The following is a 15,475-nucleotide window of genomic DNA, read 5'->3' as shown; positions in this document are numbered from 1 at the left end:
CAAAAATCAGCTGGGTGTGGTTGTGCACACCTGTAATCCCAGCTACTCAGGAGGCTGAGGCATGAGAATGGCATTAACCCGGGAGGTGGAGGTTGCAGTGAGCCGAGATCGTGCCACTGCCCTCCAGCCTGGGCAACAGAGCTAGACTTCATCTCAAAAAAAAAAAAAAAAAAAAAGCTTAAATATTGAAAACAACAATTACAAAAGGAAGTAACTAATAAATCAGATATCAAAATTAAAAACATTTGCTAATCGAATTAACTGTTACATAATTAAAAAGGCAAGAGACAGACTGGGGAGATATATTATCTCATGCGTAGAAAAACCACCCAGTGAAACTAGATTAAAATTAAGAAGTTTTATTTTTCAAAGGGAAATAAAAAATTGTTAAAGATTCAAGATACAAATTGAGTGAAGGTTCTGTTACACATACAATTGTCAAATAATTAGTATACAGAATCTATTAAAAAATGTATCAAGAACTACCCAAACATCCATACAAATGAATAAACTACAAGAAGATAAAGAACAAGCAATGAAGAAAATCATAAAACAAAACATTCAACCTCATTAGCAGGTAAATGTTAATTGAAACCATAAGGTAATATTTCACATTCAATAGATTGGCAAAAATTTTAAAGTTTGACTACTTCAAGTTTGGCAAGGATGTGACTTCAATCAGAACTCTTATATACAGTATGTAAAAATGAAAATTGGTGCCAATTCTTTTAACTTAGAATTATCCAGTTTACTTAAGAATACATAAAGCTTTTGACCTAGCAACTATATTCCTTGATATACACTTAGAGAAACTCTGGTCCATACCACCAGGAGACATGCATAGGTCCTAGCACTCCTTGTGATTAAAAAAATACTAGAAACAATCCAAACGTCCATCAACAATAGAATGGATAATATATTGCTGAATAAATGGGATATTATATACCAGCAGAAATAAATGAACTATAGCAATACACAGATGAATCTCAGGAATATGAAATTGAACAAACAAACAAAAAAGCAAGGCAAAGAAATACACAGTGTAATTCCGCTTACATAAAGTTAAAAAACATGCAAGACTAAATAATATATTGTTTAGAAATAAGAATGTATGTCATAAGATAATAAAGAAAAACAGAAGACTGATAAACAGAAAAAAGAGGTTCTAAGAGAACAGGGAAGTAGATGAGAGTGGTGATGAGCACACAGAGAAGTTCCATGATGGGTGATGGGAATATTCTATCTTTCAGACTGGTATATGAGTAGGTGGATGTACAAAAGTATACCAAAGTATATGTATATATTCATTTATATTCATTCAGTAGCGAATAAATATGAAAACACATCTCTCTCTAGGTAATGTTCATTGACCTCATGATGTTCACCACACTTCCGGAAGCTGGAAATATGCCGTCTGAATCCCAGCTCATAGACCAGTTTATGCTTCACCCTTGTTCTCATCTTTTAGTCCTGTTTCCTTTTCACAGCCTCCACTCTCCCCTATCAACATAAAAACACATCCCATGACCAGTATTTGGGCATTATCAGGAAAAATGATAGGAAAGTACTTAAAAATTAACTTAACCTTTTCTCTCCACGTGTTTGTTTTGCAATATGTTTAGTTTTGAGGCTCTCATTAGCGGTTTAGTTGGGTCCTTTATAGAAAGTGGCCAGCTAGCACTTGACAACTCATACTAGGATGAAGGCTTTTGACTTATTGGCCCCAGAGGGGACTCCTTAGCACCATAAAGGTCTTCTTTAGCATACAGCCTCAATAGATAAGGTCTACATAGTAAATAGGGAAGTGAGAAAGAATAATTTATATTAGGAATGTCCTAAGGAAATGTAGGTTATCCTACAAAGGAAATGTAGGTTTTCACTGAAGATCCTTGTTTCATAGATAAGGAAATACTGGGGTTAGAAGATATAAAGGTGTTGTCCTGGATAGTGAGTGGGCGGGGAATGTATGTCAAGATGTACTGACAGCAGATATCTGCCTCTTAAAGAGGGTCAGTATGTACCATCCAATTTCATGTCTTCTTAATCATTCCCTCTCCCTGACCCTCCACTGTATGTTTAAACAGGAGAGTCCTCTCTGTCTTCTCTGCACTGGGAGCAGCTCTCCCGCCACAGCCCCTCACCCCCTGAAAATGTATGCCTACTCCAAGTTCATCTCCACTCTCTCCTTGGCCAAGAGCACTTCACTGCTGCTGAGCTGTCCACTACCTGCAGTGGTGTTGAAACGACCGGAGACAATGACAGATGAGAGTCTCAGCAGCTTGGCTGTCTCACATCCCCTTACCTCACTTGTCCCTAGCCACAGCTTCCAAACCAGCGCCATTTCAAGGGACATCGACAGAGCAGCCAAGTTCATTGGGGCTGGAGCTACCATAGTTGGGGTGGCTGGCACTGAGGCTGGGATTGGGACTGTGTGTGGGAGCCTCCTCATTGGTTATGCCAGGAACCCTTCTCTGAAGCAATAGCTCTTCTTCTATGCCATTCTGGGCTTTGCCCTCTGGGAGGCCTTGGGGCTCTTTTGCCTGATGGTGGCCTTTCTTGTCCTCTTTCCCGTGTGAAGGAGCTAGTTTCCACCTCCCATAGTTCTGTCTTCCATGTCTGTTGGCCCTGTGTGTTCCTTTTCCTATACCTCCTCAGGCAGCCTGGGGAACATGGTCGGCTCAGAGTTTGACAGAGAAAAGATAAACAAATACTGTATTAATAAGAAAAAAAAGTAAACAGGTGAACGAGACCAGCATGCACCCCTGCTTGGGTACTCAATGATATACTGGTACAGATAGTGGTAAAAAGAAAACAGCAGTGGTGCCAGGGGAGTGGTAGAAAGTGGTAGAAATTATTACCAAGAGTGAGAAGGGGATTGTTCACCCACTACTTTTCTCTGGACTTCTATATCTAGGAGTATGATATTCAAATGAAAAGGAATATAGCAAATATAGCCAAGGAAGAATTAAATCCCAAGAAAGGGATGGGGCATATCAGAGAGAACCTTGATGCCCGAAAGAGTCAGGGTCCCCAGATTCAGTCAGTCACTGGAGTTCTGAAAGGACTTGTGTTGCTGCTTACAAAGCTATTTTCCTACATCTAGGACCAAAAGTATCAACTGCCCACGCCCAGTAAGTGGGAGAACTGCTTTAGTAGAAGTTTGCTAGAAAATATTAGGTGTTTTTAGTCGACTGCAAGCTGAAAATAAATCAGGCATAATAAGAAGCACTGGAATGACTCATAATCTTACACTGCTGATGTAAGTGTGATGCTGAGACAAAGAAAGTTGAGTCCTACCCTGTTTATTTCTGGCATTTTAAGAGAAACATTAATAAGCTCTCATGTGCTAAAGGAGATAAAGCAGATTGCTGGGAGTACTGAAGACAATGCCACAAGAGGAATAAAAGTGCTGGCTGTGTTTATAACCATGGAAAAAGATAAGCCTTAGCCACGAGGAAGGAGCCCATTAGCTGTCTTCCAGTGTTTCAAGCATTGCAAAGTACAAGAGTGATGAGACTTATTCTGCATAGCTTCAGAGGGCAGAACCAAGAACAATGCTTAGAAGTTAAAGGGGAGAAAATTCCATTCAATATAAGAAATCTGACAATCTTAGATTTATATAATGTTGTATAATCCACAAATACGTTCATGTGCATCATCTCACTTTAGGAAGAACTCCCGAACAATTGATGATAGAATGAGCTGCCAGGCATGTTTAAGCATAGACTAATGAATCCACTAGACTAGATGAACTTGAAGATTGTTTCCAACTTAGGCTGTGAATCAACCTAGAGGTGCTTTCAAGTCAGCTTCTAAACCGAGAGGAAACAGGGAGCAAACACAATAACACCTGCTTCAATTCATCCTTGTGTGTCTCAGTTTGTTCTTTTGAAAAAGGCAAAGAAGTGAAAAGATAAGTTTGTCTTTACCACATGGGAAACTGGTTGATTTAGACATCTCATCCTTTAAGATATTCAAGGGAATATTGTCTACCTCTCTTCCTGGGGAATTATGCACTGGGTAAGAAGATGGACCACATGCCCCAGGGTTCCTTCTAACACCAAGATTCTGGGAAAGCTATATTTTATACTTGGCTCCACTACTTTCTACACTGGCTTTGAGAAAGCTTTTTTCACTCTCTGGACCTCAATTATCTTTCCTATTACAGGAGGGTATTGGACTCTGTGACCTTTAAGGTTTTTAGAGAGCTCACGTTCTGAAATTATAAGATTTTATAAAGAATATGTGGAAGCTTCATCCTGAGTTCTGGTCCTAATGAGATTATGGTGGCAGTGTAGTTTCTCAATCTTTTCAAAACTCCTCCTGAAAACCAAACAGAAAATTAGAAATAGTGTAAAAATATGCATAGATCATATATTTTTAAATATTAGGTGATAGAAAACACCTCTAAACCCTAGAGTACTGCTGTGGTCAAAACCACATATAGCAGTGGCACCTAAAGGCAGTCTGCTGTGGAGTGGTGGCAGCAATTCAGTATGGTAGAAACACTGGGGTTCAGATGGTGTGAGGTTGCAGAAACAGGAAAAGAGAGTGGTGGGCTCAATGCAAACCTTTGACAAGCCCTATAAGCTATAGAACCCAAGATGGCCCATGAAGACTCACCCTCAAAAGAAAGCCTAATCTGGAATAAAAATCTGTGTGGACAAGCCTGAGAGTAACTGTGAAGCTACTATTCTGATATGCTCAGAGTTGCAAGTGAAAGCAGGAGCCTGAACATGACATCACAAGAGACCCAACAGTGAGGCAGTAGAGCAAACCCTTGATGACCACCAAAATATCCAACTAATATCCCTTTCCAGAGGGGAAAACTGCCAGAAGCAGACACATTGAGCCAGGAAGTAACTCTGGTAAGTGGTGTGGGGAGGAGGTTGTGAGCCCAAAGGAATCAGATCCCAGGAAGTCATGTAACAACAAAATAACTTGTCTAAAGGGGAGAGCTCTGGGAAACACAGGACTGACAGCAGGAAACCTGAGAGATGGATGGGGTGACGTATTTTGAGTCCTTCTTAATAACAGGAAAGATGAAGCTGAGAAAGTGACCCTATTTCATCCCCTGGTCCCCACTGACCAGGAACTGTCCCTTAATAGTCTAGGAAAAGCCATTTCATTTAAACAGGGGACACACAGAAAAAAATAGTCTAAGTAATTCAAAGTTATTATTAAAAAAAGGTAATAAGGAAATACATAACACCAGAAAAAGTGGACACAAAGCAGATGAAAACTGTAACACTCTGTTTCGGAAAAACACCCAAATCAAATTTTTCCTTTGCTTTCACACCACAACAATGAACAAAGAAGAAGCCTTCTGTGGCCAAATTATTGGGGGGGGGGCGGGGTTTCCCCACCAACAAACAGAGGACACCAACTAATTCAATTCTAATTCACCTCAAATTCACCTCTAGTTCCATTCCCACTCTAGCTACCTGGAGATAGCATCAGATCCCACGCTTGAGGGCTCAGATCCCAAGAATGCCCCCGCCAGCACACCCTCATGGCAGACACTCCTTGCTGCAAATCTGAATTTCTGACCTACCGGCTTCAAGTTGGGGTTCCCACGACCCCCTCTGGGTTAGATTAATTTGCTGAAGCAGTTCAGGGAAACACTTAAGTTTACCAGTGTATTATAAAGTATATTACTAGTATATCACTAAAGATCCCTGTTTCATAGATAAGGAAATACAGGGTGTTTTTCCTGTTTCATAGAGAAGGAAATACAGATGAAGAGACGCATAGGTCAAGGCACAGGGGAAGGGGCGCAGAGCTTCCACGTCTTCCTCTGACATAATACCCTCCAGGAACCTCCACATGTCAACTATTTGGAAGCTCTCTCAGCCCTGTCCTTTTGAGGTTTTATGGTGGCTTCACAACATAAGCATGATGGACAACTATGCAGACATGTGATTGGGCAACAAGTACATGATCTAAACCCAGAAGGCCTGTCTGCTCAGAATTTTTTTTTTTTTTTTGGACTGTCTGTGCAGCATTCTTTCCTCTAGTGTGTGGGGCAGGACCCGCTCTGAATGACAGTCTTTTAACCCATAATCAGGTTAGAGTCCTGCCTTGGGCAGGTGAGGGGAGGACAGGAGGTCAAAGAGAGAGATTCTGTTTCTTGAGGCCTGTTTCAGAGGCATGAAGCACCCCACATTATAAATAAACTATAACCAGAATTATGGAGTCATGATCCAGGAATGGTGGATGAAAACCTATATACGTGTGTTTATATATAAAGTATACAAAATCATAATATCACACATACAATAGCAAAGTGAGAGAAAATAAATTAAAGAATCAATAGACACTTTGAAAGAATAATATAAACCAGAAATAGAAGAAATAGTTAAATAGCCAATGGCTATGAATTGAGAACTTACATAACTCAGGAAAGAGTTATTTTTAAAAATACACTCATAAATAAAGACTAATAAGTTGCAGCACATGGGGAAAAGATACTATGGAAAAATACAGTGAGAAAAATCAAAAGATAAAAAAGGAAAAATGAAGGAAATCAAATAGAAATAAAGGAAAAGATAAAAATGATTTGAGAGAAAAATGAAAGAAAAGAAGACAAGTAAATATAAAGAAACAATGAAAAGAAGGAGGATCTAACAAAACAGTCCCTAAGGAAGGAAAGCAAGAATTAAAATTATAAATCAGGAACAGTTTGCTGAAATACAAGTTTTAAGATTTACACATTTATTTTAACTGGAGAAATCAACCCGTAACAGTTATCACCAAGGAAATCCTAATAAAATAACTGAATGTTAAAAGTTAGAAAAAACAAAAACAAAAACCTATTTGGGAATTCGGACAAAGAGAACAAGTCATTTTAAGAAATAGAAAATCAGATTTGAATTAGACCTCTCAGGTCATGGCTGTAATCCCAGCGCTTTGGGAGCCTGAAGTGGGAGGACCACTTGACCCCAGGAGTTCAAGGCTGTAGAGAGCTATGATTGTGCCACTCCTCCATCCTGGGTGACACAGTGAGACTCTGTCTCAAAAACAAACACACACAAAAATCAGAATTATCAACAGCAACATTTTCTGTTAAAAAAAATAAGAGAAGGCCTGGGCGTGGTGGCTCATGCCTGTAATCCCAGCACTTTGGGAGGCTGAGGCAGGCGGATCATGAGGTCAGGAGTTTGAGACCATCCTGGCTAACATGGTGAAACCCTGTCTCTACAAAAAAAATAAAAGAAAATAGCCGGGTGTGGTGGTAGGCACTTGTAGTCCCATCTACTCAGGAGGCTGAGGCAGGAGAATGGCATGAACCCAGGAGGTGGTCACACCACTGCACTCCAGCCTGGGAGACAGAGCGAGACTCTGTCTTGAAAAACAAAAAATAAAAAATAAAAATAAGAGAAATATTTTAAATGATTTCATGAAAAGAAGATGGGAATCAAAGGTTGTATGAGTTAACAGGAAAAAGTCCAGCATTGTGAACTGCAAGAGTTCATGGAACGTTACTCTCATGAGCTGTTCCTGAGAAATTTACTGGACAATGAGCTTCAGACAAGCAATAAGTAATTCTAGAAAATTCAGTACAAGTTTTCAGAGATAAGTGTGAATGTATTTAAATGTAAAACAACAACTTGAAATTGGAGATAAGAATTTTAAAAGTGTACTGCTGATGTGTGCTTTGACAATGTCATATAATACAAACTAACAAAAATAGGACAAGAAAGGGTTGAGTAAATGGAAAGAAGAATAATCTTACAGATTGCCTGATATGTGCTAAGTGGGAGCAAGAGGATATTGCCTGAGGCTGACAATGAAAGTAGTTGAAGCTTGACCTGTCTTAAAATTTCTCATTAAGTTAATACTAGAGACAATGTGGATAGTGGGAAGAGAGAAGAGGGGAGAAAAAATGATTATTGGTTGAGATTTTATAGAAGGAATTAGAGTATTAAATAATGATAACCACTAGAATATAAAAAAAGCTTTCCAAATTTCAAAAGAAAGAATAATTATAAAGTAAATCACAAAGTAAAGCACTTTGCATATATATTGCATATGTCTGTGAACATGAAAAGTCGTAGACATATGTAAATATGTAAATATTTATGGATACAATGGGCATTTTGGTAGGCCATAAACAATAGGCTGTTAGAAATTTCATATGATTCAACAAACAAATAACATGTAAAACAATATGTCAGAACTGAGAAAAAAATTGATTATATCAATAAATGTAAATGGACTTTACTTACCTATGAAAGAAAAAAAAAATTATGATTTTAACAAAGCAAAATCTAACTCCATGGTGTTACATAAAACATATCAAGGAGAAAAAGTGAATCAGAAAGGCTAAGAGTAAAAATATAGATCAAGACATATCAGTCAAGTAAAATAAAAAGAAGGCAGAGAACATGATCTGAATATCAGAAAAATATAGATCTCATGCTAACAAACATTGAAAGACATGAAGGCCATTTAATGAACCTAAAGTATACAATACACAGTAAAGATGTAATAGTCACTAATATCTTTACAACTTTTACAAACAGAAAATGTAGAATATGAAAGACACAATGGACAGATACAATTAACAAAAGATTTTTATAACATTTTTTCAAGACAGTGAGATTAAAAAATATTAAGAATACAGAACGCCTAAAAAAAGGTAGTTCAGATAGCTATATATCGAACTCTGAATCCCAATAGTAAAGAATACCTTTTTTTCCCTAGTGCCTTTGGTCGTTTGTAGACATTTACCATACGTTAAAACACAAAGAAAAACCTGTTAATTTTGGAAAATAGACATAATCATCCAGCTCTTTCCCCTCCAAAATTACAGTTAAACCAGAGATAATTGACAAGTTATCAAAACTCTTTCTTAAAGACTCGAGTTAAATGGAAAATACGAAGTAAAATTGTAGAATTTCTAGAAATGTATGTAATAATGAAGATATTATATATTTGAAAAAACTGAGAACTAGTGAAAAAGACTACTATAAACAATGATAGCGATCCATGCCAAGATGGCCAAATAGGAAGAGTTCCAGCTTCCAGCTCCCAGCGTGAGCAACACAGAAGACAGGTGATTTCTGCATTTCCAACTGAGGTACCAGGTTCATCTCACCAGGGCGTGTGGGACATTGGGGCAGGACAGTGGGTGCAGACCTACAAGTGAGAGCCGAAGCAGGGCGAGGCATCGCCTCACCCAGGAAGTGCAAGGGGGAAGTGAATTCCCTTTCCTAGCCAAGGGAAACCATGACACACAACACCCGGAAAATCAGGTAACTACCACCCTAATACTGCACTTTACCAAGAGTCTCAGCAAATGGCACACCAGGAGATTATATTCCACACCTGGCCCAGAGGGTCCCACGCCCACGGAGCCTCCCTCATTGCTAGCACAGCAGTCTGAGATCTAACTACAAGGCAGCAGAAAGGCTGGAGGAGGGGCGCCCAGCATTGCTGAGGCTTAAGTAGGTAAATAAAGCCACCTGGAAGGAGGCTGGTACCAGCCACTGCAAAAACATGCCAAAATGTAAAGACCATCAATGCTAGGAAGAAACTGCATCAACTAATGGGCAAAATAACCAGCTAACATCCTAATGACAGGATCAAGTTCATACATAACAATATTAACCTTAAATGTAAATGGGCTAAATGCTCCAATTAAAATACACAGACTGGCAAATTGGATAAAGAGTTAAGACCCATCAATTTGCTGTATCCAGGAGACCCATCTCATGTGCAGAGACACACATAGGCTCAAAATAAAGGGATGGAGGAAGATCTACCAAGCAAATGGAAAACAAGAAAAGGCAGGGGTTGCAATCCTAGTCTCTGATAAAACAGACTTTAAACTAACAAAGATCAAAAGAGACAAAGAAGGCGTTACATAATGGTAAAGGGAACAGTCCAACAAGAAGAGCTAACTATCCTAAATATATATGCACCCAATACAGGAGCACCTAGATTCATAAAGCAAGTCCTTAGAGACTTACAAAGAGACTTAGACTCCAACACAATAATAGTGGGCGACTTTAACACCCCACTGTCAACATTAGACAGATCAACGAGACAGAAAGTTAACAAGGATATCCAGGAATTGAACTCGACTCTGCACCAAGTGGACCTAATAGACATCTACAGAACTCTCCACCCCAAATCAACAGAATATACATTCTTCTCAGCACCACATCATACTTATTCCAAAACTGACCACATAGTTGGAAGTAAAGCACTCCTCAGCAAATGTAAAAGAACAGAAATTATAACAAACTGTCTCTCAGATCACAGTGCAGTCAAAATAGAACTCAAGATTAAGAAACTCAATCAAAACCACTCAACTACATGGAAACTGAACAACCTGTTCCTGAATGACTACTGGGTATATAACGAAATGAAGGCAGAAATAAAGATGTTCTTTGAAACCAATGAGAACAAAGATACAACATACCAGAATCTCTGGGACACATTTAAAGCAGTGTGTAGAGGGAAATTTATAGCACTAAATGTCCACAAGAGAAAGCAGGAAAGATCTAAAATTGACACCCTGACATTACAATTAAAAGAACTAGAGGCCAGGCGCGGTGGCTCAAGCCTGTAATCCCAGCACTTTGGGAGGCCGAGACGGGCGGATCACGAGGTCAGGAGATCGAGACCATCCTGGCTAACATGGTGAAACCCCGTCTCTACTAAAAATACAAAAAACTAGCCGGGCGAGGTGGCGGGCGCCTGTAGTCCAGCTACTCGGGAGGCTGAGGCAGGAGAATGGCGTGAACCCGGGAGGCGGAGCTTGCAGTGAGCCGAGATTGCGCCACTGCACTCCAGTCTGGGCGACAGAGCGAGACTCTGCCTCAAAAAAAAAAAAAAAAAAAAAAAAAAGAACTAGAGAAGCAAGAGCAAACACATTCAAAAGGTAGCAGAAGGCAAGAAATAACAAAGATCAGAGCAGAACTGAAGGAGATAGAGACACAAAAAACCCTTCAAAAAATCAATGAATCCAGGAGCTGGATTTTGAAATGATCAACAAAATTGGTAGAACACTAGTAAGACTAATAAAGAAAAAAAGAGAGAAGAATCAAATAGACACAGTAAAAAATGATAAAGGGGATATCACCACCGACCAAGGTAATTTACAGATTCAATGCCATCCCCATTAAGCTACCAATGACTTTCTTCACAGAATTGGAACAAACTACTTTAAAGTTCATATGGAACCAAAAAAGATCCCACATTGCCAAGACAGTCCTAAGCCAAAAGAACAAAGCTGGAGGCATCATGCTCCCTGACTTCAAGGCTACGGTAACCAAAACAGCATGGTACTGGCACCAAAACAGAGATATAGACCAATGGAACAGAACAGAGCCCTCAGAAATAATACCACACATCTATAACCATCTGATCTTTGACAAACCTGACAAAAACAAGAAATGGGGAAAGGATTCCCTATTTAATAAATGGTGCTGGGAAAACTGGCTAGCCATGAGTAGAAAGCTGAAACTGGATCCCTTCCTTACACCTTATACAAAAATTAATCTGAGATGGATTAGAGACTTAAATGTCAGACCTAAAACCATAAAAACCCTAGAAGAAAACCCAGGCAATACCATCCAGGACATAGGCATGGGCAAGAACTTCATGCTAAAACACCAAAAGCAATGGCAACAAAAGCCAAAATTGACAAGTGGGATCTAATTAAACTAAAGAGCTTTCGCACAGCAAAAGAAACTACCATCAGAGTGAACAGGCAACCTACAGAATGGCAGAAAATTTTTGCAATCTACTCATCTGACAAAGGGCTAATATCCAGAATCTACAAAGAACTCAAACACATTTACAAGAAAAAAAAACAAACAACCCCATCAAAAAGTGGGCAAAAGATATAAACAGATACTTCTCAAAAGAAGACATTTATGCAGCCAACAGACACATGAAAAAAAGCTCATCATCACTGATCATCAGAGAAATGCAAATCAAAACCACAATGAGATATAACCTCACACCAGTTAGAATGGCAATCATTAAAATGTCAGGAAACAACAGGTGCTGGAGGGGATGTGGAGAAATAGGAACACTTTTACACAGTTGGTGGGACTGTAAACTAGTTCAACCATTGTGGAAGACAGTGTGGCAATTCCTCAAGGATCTAGAACTAGAAATACCATTTGACCCAGCCATCCCATTACTGGGTATATACCCAAAGGATTATAAATCATTCTGCTATAAAGACACATGCACATGTATGTTTACTGCAGCACTATTCACAATAGCAAAGACTTGGAACCAACCCAAATGTCCATCAATGACAGACTGGATCAAGAAAATGTGGCACATATACACCATGGAATACTATGCAGCCTGAATGAGTTCATGTCCTTTGTAGGGACATGGATGCAGCTGGAAACCATCATTCTCAGCAAACTATTGCAAGAACAGAAAACCAAATACTACACGTTCTTACTCACAGGTGGGAATTGAATACTGAGAACACTTGGACACAGGAAAGGGAACATCACACACTGGGGCCTGTTGTGGGGTGGGGGAAGGGGGGAGGGATAGCATTAGGAGATATATCTAATGTAAATGATGAGTTAATGGGTGTAGCACACCAACATGGCATATGTATACATATGTAACAAACCTGCACGTTGTGCATGTGTACCCTAGAACTTAAAGTATAATAAAAAAGAAAAAAAAATGATAGAATTTGATAAAATTGAATACAAAACACCTGACAGAAATTAATAACCTCATTAAATATGAACAATAACTAGTTAGAGGTTTTAATGGAGGAGATAAATCTATTTACAATAACAACAAAAAATACTTATGCATAAACTTAACCAAATGTGCAAAACTTATAGAAAGTTTTTATACATTTATTAAAGATATAAAGTAGATATAAACAAACTGAAAGCTATGCCATCCAAAAAGATGAGAAGGAAGGATAGATATAGTAAGTACAGCAAAATCTTGACACTTGGTGAATATGGGTGAACAGTATAGCACAATTTATTACATTATCCTTTTTGTGTTTTTGAATTTTGAACATTTTATAATAAACTAATTTAAAATAGTTAATCTCAGTATTACAAATAAAAGTATTTAGGTTCTAGCTCTGTGATATTAAAGCCCACCTAGATATTTAAATAAGTTAATTAAAATGATTTGACTAAATTTTTATGGTCAAACTTAGTTAAGGTAAATCTCTTTGAAATCTCTACTTATTAAAAAATTAATTGTGCATGAATATTTTGGACACTTTAAATTGATAAATATTTTTCTCTACTCTCTACATCTCTGGCTATGGAGCCAAATGAGGAGTCATATTTCTCATTCCCTCAGCTTCTGAGGACAAGATAAGGCAAACTGTGAGGCAGAAAGAAAATTATGCAGACTGCTAGAGTTATTGCTGGTAGTGCTTCAAGTTCTCAGCCTGGAAGTTATCTTCACAGACCATCGTACCCATACTATAACTTCCAGATGGGGTAATGGGGAAGCGAGGTAAGTGTCTTTAGCCTTTTGTCTTTTCTCCAAGGTGTTACCACTGAAAAAGTAAACTTGCTCAAATAATCTTCAAAGGCGAATTTGCACCACATTCCATGATTATTCTCACTGAAAATTTCAGATAAACAATTTTACTTTTTCTCAGAGTTAATGCTTGCTATTCTTGAAATAATAAGTACTAATGCTTTTATAATCACCTTCAACATACCAAACCAAAACAAAACAACTGAAAACATGACATGAACTGACTTCATTCCTACTGTTCCTACTGGACAAAGCTCAGCCTCCTCACCCTGGCATCCTAGCCACACTATGCCCACCCTCCAGGGTATGGTTCCAATATTTTTTTCATTGATATTGTTTAACATAGCTTGGCTGGTTTCCTGTAATCCAAACAAACAACAACAGAAATTGTAAAACCTAATATTTGCTTAATGTTATTTAGTTCACAGAATATGAGTTTTTCAATATATTTCTCATTTAACTCCAACAAAAGCCTTAAGAGCTAGACATTATCTACCCTTATTTTTAGAATGGGTAAAGTGGTGCTGGAGGAGTTAGAGCTTTGCTTAACATAATAAAGCTAATAAAATTATGATGAAACCAATTTTTAAAAATTTTAAATGCTGTGTTTATCCTACAAAAATAAGTTACCACTAAACTATACACTAATTCCCATCCTTTCAAACATTCTGAATTGCACCTGGTTTAATGGCACAAGGCCAGTGGTTTAATCAATCACACCTACATAATGAAGCTCCAATAAAAACTGTGGATACAGAAGCTCAACTGAGTTTCCTTGATTGGTAATAGTCTGTTTTGTCACCCACTGATGTATATTATAAGTGGAATACATCCTCGTCTAATTTTGCTACTAGATTCCTTTCTTCAGGAATCCCATCTTCTTACCCATCCAAGTCTCTCCAAATTCTGTCTGTCCTTCAAGATGTGGATATGAAATTCTTCTTGATCCCTTGAGGTTTATGTGCTACCTTTCTCTCCTCTGAAACAGCAGAGGGCTTTCTGTGTGCATTTGAACACTTATCACATTCTGCCTTGAGTTGTGTTATTCTATGCACACTCATCTTGCTGGTGAGAATCTATGTCTTACTCATCTTTCTACACCTTCCAAGTTGCACATTACAAGTTGGCTCATAGTAAGTATTACACTTAACAAATGTTTGGGGAACTACATGGAATTTTGTTTATTATAACTTATAGATTTGCTTTCTCTCTAAAAGGGAGTTCTTTCCTTATAATAGAAACTCATATAGTAAGTAGAAACCACTTTTGTAATAAGTAGACAGACTCATGTGAAGTATAAAAGTGAAATAATATTGCTAATAGTAATAATCAGTGACATAATAATAATGGTAATCTTATAACCTTGACTCATGAGGTTATTCCCTTTCAGATTATAATAATTCATATCTTTCTAATTTATTTTCCCAATATGCCTGTAAGCCAATTATCAGTATAGTGTTATGAAAGGAAATTTAAGAATCAGAACTTTGGACTCACAGTTATGGCTGAGTGAGAGCTCCTCCAATTACTTGAACAAGTTATTTAACCTCCTGAAATCTCTATCACCTCTCCACTCTTTACAAAATAAAGATCATAAAATGACAAAATTTGCAAGTTTATGGTGAAGAATAAATGAGATTAAGTAGGCAAAGTGCTTGGCACAGCATCTGGTGCATAGTAAGCACTCATTAAATGGTATCAGTAATTATTGCTGTAAGTGAAAAGAATGAGATGTAAAACCCAAGATGATTAAGTAACCTGCATGAGAAGATATAATAAACTCTAACTAGAACTTGAGTTTTTGCTTCCTGGATGACCTCATAATCTCGCATCCAATCCCATTCCTCTGTCCCTTACTGTTTTCCATCTACCTATAAGTAAAAGATTTGGGTGGGTTTTGTCCTTAGTTTTGGGGAGGTAGCCTCCAAACCCTTGGAATTGCCTAAGTAATAGGAGTGTCTTTGCTATT

At 38.1% G+C, this 15,475-nt stretch overlaps 1 pseudogene across 1 annotated transcript; it reads left to right on the top strand.

The window, feature by feature from the left end:
• The first annotated feature begins 2,093 nt into the window (after window positions 1-2,093).
• LOC117074977 lies at window positions 2,094-2,576 on the top strand (annotated as a pseudogene). Its single transcript, XR_004433794.1, has one exon. The product of XR_004433794.1 is annotated as an ATP synthase F(0) complex subunit C2, mitochondrial-like (transcript).
• Window positions 2,577-15,475: the final 12,899 nt, after the last annotated feature.

The sequence above is a fragment of the Trachypithecus francoisi genome, unplaced genomic scaffold, assembly GCF_009764315.1.
Source record: "Trachypithecus francoisi isolate TF-2019V2 unplaced genomic scaffold, Tfra_2.0 Lachesis_group5, whole genome shotgun sequence".
NCBI lineage: Eukaryota > Metazoa > Chordata > Mammalia > Primates > Cercopithecidae > Trachypithecus > Trachypithecus francoisi.
The sequence above is the reverse complement of the archived record's forward strand: the minus strand, read 5'-3'. Positions and strand labels throughout refer to the sequence as shown.